This window comes from Chrysochloris asiatica, unplaced genomic scaffold (assembly GCF_000296735.1).
Source record: "Chrysochloris asiatica unplaced genomic scaffold, ChrAsi1.0 scaffold00128, whole genome shotgun sequence".
NCBI lineage: Eukaryota > Metazoa > Chordata > Mammalia > Afrosoricida > Chrysochloridae > Chrysochloris > Chrysochloris asiatica.
Window position 1 is genome coordinate 6885015 of NW_006408646.1, and position 6245 is coordinate 6891259.

Sequence of the window (6245 nt, forward strand, 5' to 3'; positions counted from 1 at the left end):
GGCACAAGACCTTTTAAAAGTATCAAAGAGCAAAGATGTCAGTATGAGTATTAAAGTGCACCTGGCCCAAGCCATGGTCTTTTCAATGGCCTCAAATGCATGTGAAAGTTGAACAGTGAATAAGGAAGAGTGTGGAAGAATCGGTGCATTTGAATTTTGGTGTTAGAGAAGGATATTAAAATACTAAAGATGTCCAGAAGAACAAACAAATATGTATTGGAAGAAGTACGACCAGAATGCTCCTTAGAAGCCAGGATGGCAAGACTTTGTCTCTCATACTTTGGACATGTTATCAGGAGGAACCAGTTCCTGGAGAAGGACATCAATGTTTGGTAAAATGGAGAGTCATCAGAAAGGAGAAATATCCCCAATGAAATGGACTGACACAGTGGCAGCAGCAATGGGCTCCAACATAACAACAATTGTGAGCATGGTGCAGGGCCAGACAGTGTTTCTGTTGTGCATAGCATCACTATGAGTCAGAACTGGCTTAATGGCACCTAACAAGAACAACAAAGCATTTTGAAAAGCTCTAGCCTAAAGCGAAAGCACTAAAAGATAGGAAAACATAGGACAGGGTGGTAAATGGATAGCAGTTCATATAGCTAGAGAGTAGAGTGTGTGACAGAGGAAGAGGTAGGAGCAGAGAGAAAGTGGTGGGAGATGAGGCAGGAGCTAGGCAAGGATAATATTTAGTCAGTTCTTAAATGCTGTGCGAAGGTGTTTGAACTTTGTGCTGCATAAACTCAGGGAGTGTCGTAAGATCTGTCTGATGGCAATATGGAGGACAGATTGAAAGTAACTGTTGGCAGGGCGATCAGGAGCTACTTACCAAAATAATAAAGGAGGGTAGGATTAGGTCATCAGGCAAGGCAGTGACATTGAAAATGGACAGGAGAAAGCAGATATGAGAACTCTTTCAGAGAAAATTAATAGAATTTATTGATTGACTTTGGGATGCAAAGGAGCGAGATAAGTCAAAGATGATTCTGCTTCTAGCTTGGTTGACTGGGGTGGATGCTAGTTAAATTGTCTGAGAATGAAAACTTGGAATCAGGTTTCAGCCAGAAGAGGTAGAGAGAAATTGAATTTGAAGGATTTACAAACTTATCTAATTACAGATGTTAAGTAAATAATTAGACATGTCAAAATGGAGCTCAAAACAGAAACCAGGTCTTGGAGTTGTAGCTAATCAGGTTAAATTGGGGTCTGAGAAGTGTGTGAGACAAATCAGAGTGAAACTCCAGTTTTGCCTCAAATCTACTCATTGTTATGAAATGCGTGTATTAGATCTGAATTTCTTGGGTAATTGTCTCCAACTTTTTTGCCCTGACTTGTCTGTGGAGATTTAATTTAACAATGTTCAAAACCCTATTTTCTTTTTATTAGCTCTAACGGTATCAGATTTGAAATCTGATGCGATGGACTGAGTTTGTTTTTTTTCCCAAGAAAGAGTTTTCCCATCCCAAATCATTAATGAGCATGAGTCATTGATAACGGTGAAGAAATTTTTTGCTACTTGTATGTCGTGTATAACATATCTAAGAGGCCAATTTTCAGGGAGTGCTTATGTAGAATGCCATTTAGATGGTAAAATTTAACCAAATAGTAACTTTGGATATTGTAGCCCTTTCTCTGTTAGACAGGAGAAAACCTTTCACTTCTCACAAACTATTTTAATTCCAAGTCACGTGTCTGTGCTTCCAGACCAGTTTGCTAATTCATTTTTCATTTTAATTTCACTAGTCCATGTTTCGTGTTTTCACCAGTTGTTATTGTTAGGTGCTGTTGAGTCTGTTCCAACTCACAGTGATCCTATGAACAGCAGAATTAAACATTGCCCAGTCCTAAGCTATCCTCACAATTGTTGTTGCCCTTGGGCCCATTGCTGGCACCACTGTGTCAATCCATCTCATTGGAGGTTTTCCTATTTTTCGATGACCCTCCACCTTAGCAAACATGATGTCCTTCTCCAGGAACTGGTCTCTCCTGATAATATGAGAGATGAAGTCTGGTCATACTAGCTTCTAAGGAGCATTCTGGCTGCACTTCTTCTAAGACAGATTTATTTGTTTTTCTGGCATTCCATGGTAGTCTTAATATTCTTCTCCAACACCATAACTCAAATGTATCAACTTCTTCCATGGTCTTTCTTATTCATTGCCCAACTTTCATATGCATATGAGGCTATTGAAAATACCATGTGTTGGGTCAGGCAAACCATAAACCTCAAACTGATATCTTAGCTCCTTATTACTTTAAAGAGGACTTGTGAAGCAGATTTGCCTGATGCAATATGTCATTTGATTCTTGACTGCTGCTTCCATGAGTGTTGATAGTGGAACCAAGCAAAATGAAGTCTTGGACAACTTCAATATTGTCTCCATTTATTTCGATGATTTATTGGTCCTGTTGTTAAGTATTTTTGTTTTCTTTACATTGAGGTGGAATTCATACTGAAGGCTGTGGTCTTTGATCTTTATCAATAAGTATTTTAAGTGATCGTCACTTCCAGCAAGCAAGGTTGTATCATCTGCATATCACAGGTTGTTAATGAGTCTTCCTCCAATCCTGATGCCATGCTCTCCTTCATATAATCCAGTTATTCAGATTATTTGCTCAGCATACAGATTGAATAAGTATGGCAAAAGGATACAACCCTGGTGATACCTTTCTTGATTTAAAAACATGTAGTGTTCCCTTGTTCTGTTCAAACAACCACTTCTTGGTCTATGTACAGGTCCCTCATAAGCACAATTATGTGTTCTGGAATACCCATGCTTTGCAGTGTTATACACAGCTTGTTACGACCCACGCAGTCAAAATGACTTTACATAGTCAATAAAGCACAAGTAAACATCTTTCTAGTATCTTTGCTTTCAGCTAAGATTTGTCTGACGTCAGCAATGATAGCCCTAGTTCCATGTCCTCTTCTGAATCTGGCTTGAGTTTCTGGGAGTATTGTTGCAACTATTTATTAATTACCTTCAATAAAATTTTACTTGCATATTGTATTAATGATAATGCTAGATGATTTCCACATTTTATTGGACCACCTTTCTTTGGAATGGACACAAATATGGATCTCTTTTAATTGGTTGATCAGGTAGCTAGCTGTCTTCCAAATTTCTTTGTATAGATGAGCAAGTACCTCCAGTGCTTTGTCAGTTTGTTGAAAGATTTCCATTTGTGTTCTTTCAATTCCTGGAGCCTTGTTTTTCACCATTGCCTTCAGTGCAGTTTGGATGTCTTCCTTCAGTATAATTGGTTCTTGATCATATACTATTCTTGAAATGGTTGAACATTTCTTTTTGGTACAGTGACTCTGTGTATACCTTCCATCTTCCATCTTTTGATGCTTTTTGCATCATTCAACATTTTGCCCATAGAATCCTTCAATATTGCCAGTTGAGGCTTAAATTTTTTCTTTAGTTCTTTTAGCTTGAGAAATGCTGAGCATGTTCTTCCCATTTGGCTTTCTAACTCCAGGTCTTTACATATTTCATTGTAATACTTTACTTCTCGAGCTGCCTTTTGACATTTTCTGCTCAGCTCTTTGATTTATTCATTGATTCCATTCACTTTAGAATCTCTATGCTGGAGAGCAAGTTTCACAGTTTCTTCCAACACCCATTTTGGTCTTTCCTTCTTGTCTTCCTAATGACCTTTTGCTTTCTTCCTGTTTAAAGTTCTTGATGTCATTCCACATCTCTTCTGGTCTTCAGCCATTAGTGTTTAATGCATCAAATCTATTCTTGAGATGATCTCTAAATTCAGGTCATATTTTAACTCTCATTGACTTGTTTTAGTTTTCTTCAGCTTCAATTTGAACTTGCAGATGAGAATTGATGGTCTGTCCCATAGTTGGGCCTGGCCTTGTTTTGACTGATGATATTGACCTTTTCTTCCCACAGATGTCATCAATTTGATTCATGTGCTATCTGTCTGGTAAGGTACTTGCGTATTGTCACCTTTAATGTTGTTTAAGAAAGGTGTTTCCAATGAATAAGTCATTGGTCTTGCAAAATTGTATCATATGATCACCAGCTTCATTTCTATCACCAAAGCCATATTTTCCAACTACTGGTCCTTTTTCTTTATTTCCAACCTTCATATTTCAATCACCAGTAATTATCGATACATCTTTTTGTGTGTTGTGTGTGTGTGTTTCAAATTTTTTTATTCCTTCAATTTTTTTTCTGTATTATGATTGACTGAATTAAAAATATAATTGAGTCCCATCATCATCATCATCATCAGTATCATCATGGAAATGGTTTTAAGAGAAAAGAGGTCAGATGAATATTATTGCTTCCCCTTTTCAACCAGTAGATAGTTGCCATGGATACAGACAGCCAACAGTCTGTCAAGATGTGTTCTATAATTAAACATGCCCATTCACAGGGGAAAACAAACTAGGAAATAACTTATGTGTGCTTCTTGATTTCATCATACAAGACAAGCACAAAAGCGCCGCCCATGCCTCTGAGCACATGCACCCTTGAAAAAGGCTTTGCAATCTCCCTCCAGCAGTCAAGGGTGCCTGTGCACATGATATCAGTTCCTTTGTACCCTGACTGCATCATCATGTGATGACAAACAGTGTCAAATGGGTAGGAAGTGAACACGGCCACAGCCATGATGGATTGAGCAATCATCCAGCTGACAAAGATGTGAGTATTCTTAGGATCTGGAAGAATTCCCTTTGTAGTGTCATAGATACTGAAGCAGGCAGCCTGGTAGATGATAATGCCTTACATGGACACATTAAAGCCATGGTACAGACCCTTAATCCCACCAGACTTGGAGATCTTAACCAGGCAGTCACCAAGGACTTTGAACTCTCTTTTGGCACCAGCTTTCTCCATATCAGCTGCTAGACGGGTACAGGCAAAATCAAGAGGGTACACGAAGCACAAGGATGTCACCCCAGCAGCACCACCGGATGCCAGATTCCTGGCAAAGTAGCGCCAGGTCCTGTTGTCTACACCACCCAGGAAGATCTGCTTGTATTTATCTTTGAAGGCAAAGTTGAGAGCTTGGGTGGGGAAGTATCTGATGACATTGGCCAGGTTACCATGCCAGAAGGACAGGACTCCTTGCTCCTTGGGGATCCGAACCACATGATCAATAATGCCCTTGTACTGCTTATCTGCAGTGATTTGCTTGCTGGCATGCTGCACTTGCAGCAGCAGCTTGATCCGTTCAATGGATGCTACCGCGATCTTGGAGATGGCCATGGCCACTCCACCTGCAAGGAAGTCCTTGGCGAAGGACACAGTGGCATTTGTCATGTTGAAAGAGGAGGAAAAGGTGGCAGGCTGCAGCAAAACTGGAACTGGAACCAGCTTTGACTCTGGGCCTCTGGGTTCAATACATCTTGATTGTATATTTGACCAATTTCAGACTGTAGAAGTTAGTAGAATTCTTTCATTTCCTCACAGTGGCTTTAGTGGTTGGTGTATACATTTGAATAATAGTGGTATTAACTGGTCTTCCTTGTTGTTAAGTGCCTTTGAGTCTGTATGACCCATAACGACCCTGTATAGAGTTTCTGAGGAGCGGCTGGTGAGCTTGAACTGCCAACCTTATGGTTCAAACCGATTTTGCATTCCAGTGCATTTACTCACAACAGGACTCCTTGCAGATGTGTGTCTATTATCCTATCACAGATACTTCAAGATAGATCTTAAAATGTTCTCTTTCATGATGAATTCTATGCCATTCCTCTTGAATTTGTCATTCCTCACATAGTAGTCCATATGATTGATAGAATCAAAATGGCAATACCAGTCCATTTTTAGCTCACTAATGCCTACGAATTGGGCTGCAGGCTGCAAGGTCAGCAGTTCGAAACTACCAGCTGTTCTGTGGGAGAAAGAGGAGGCTTTCTGTTCCCGTAAAGATTTACAGCCTTGGAAACCCCGTGCAGGGTCTCTATGAGTTGGAACCAACTCCACAGCACATAACAACAACAACAATGCCTAGGATGGAGTTCTGGTGTAGTGCTGTGGGCTAATGCACCAGACTGCAAAGCCATCTGAACTGCAAGGTCGGTGGTTCAAGTTCACCAGCTGCTCTCTGGACACCCTATATAGGGTCGCTATGGTTCAGAATCGACTCAATGGCACTTAACAACAACAACACATAGGATACCAATGTTTTATGTGTTCCATTTCATTTTTGACAACTTCCAATTGTCCCATGTTAGTACTTTGTACATTTCATGTTCCCATCATTAATGG

General features: G+C 39.9%; 1 pseudogene; it reads right to left on the reverse strand.

The window, feature by feature from the left end:
* Nucleotides 1-4427: 4427 nt before the first annotated feature.
* On the reverse strand, nucleotides 4428-5300 carry LOC102833433 (annotated as a pseudogene).
* Between the last annotated feature and the right edge of the window lie 945 nt (nucleotides 5301-6245).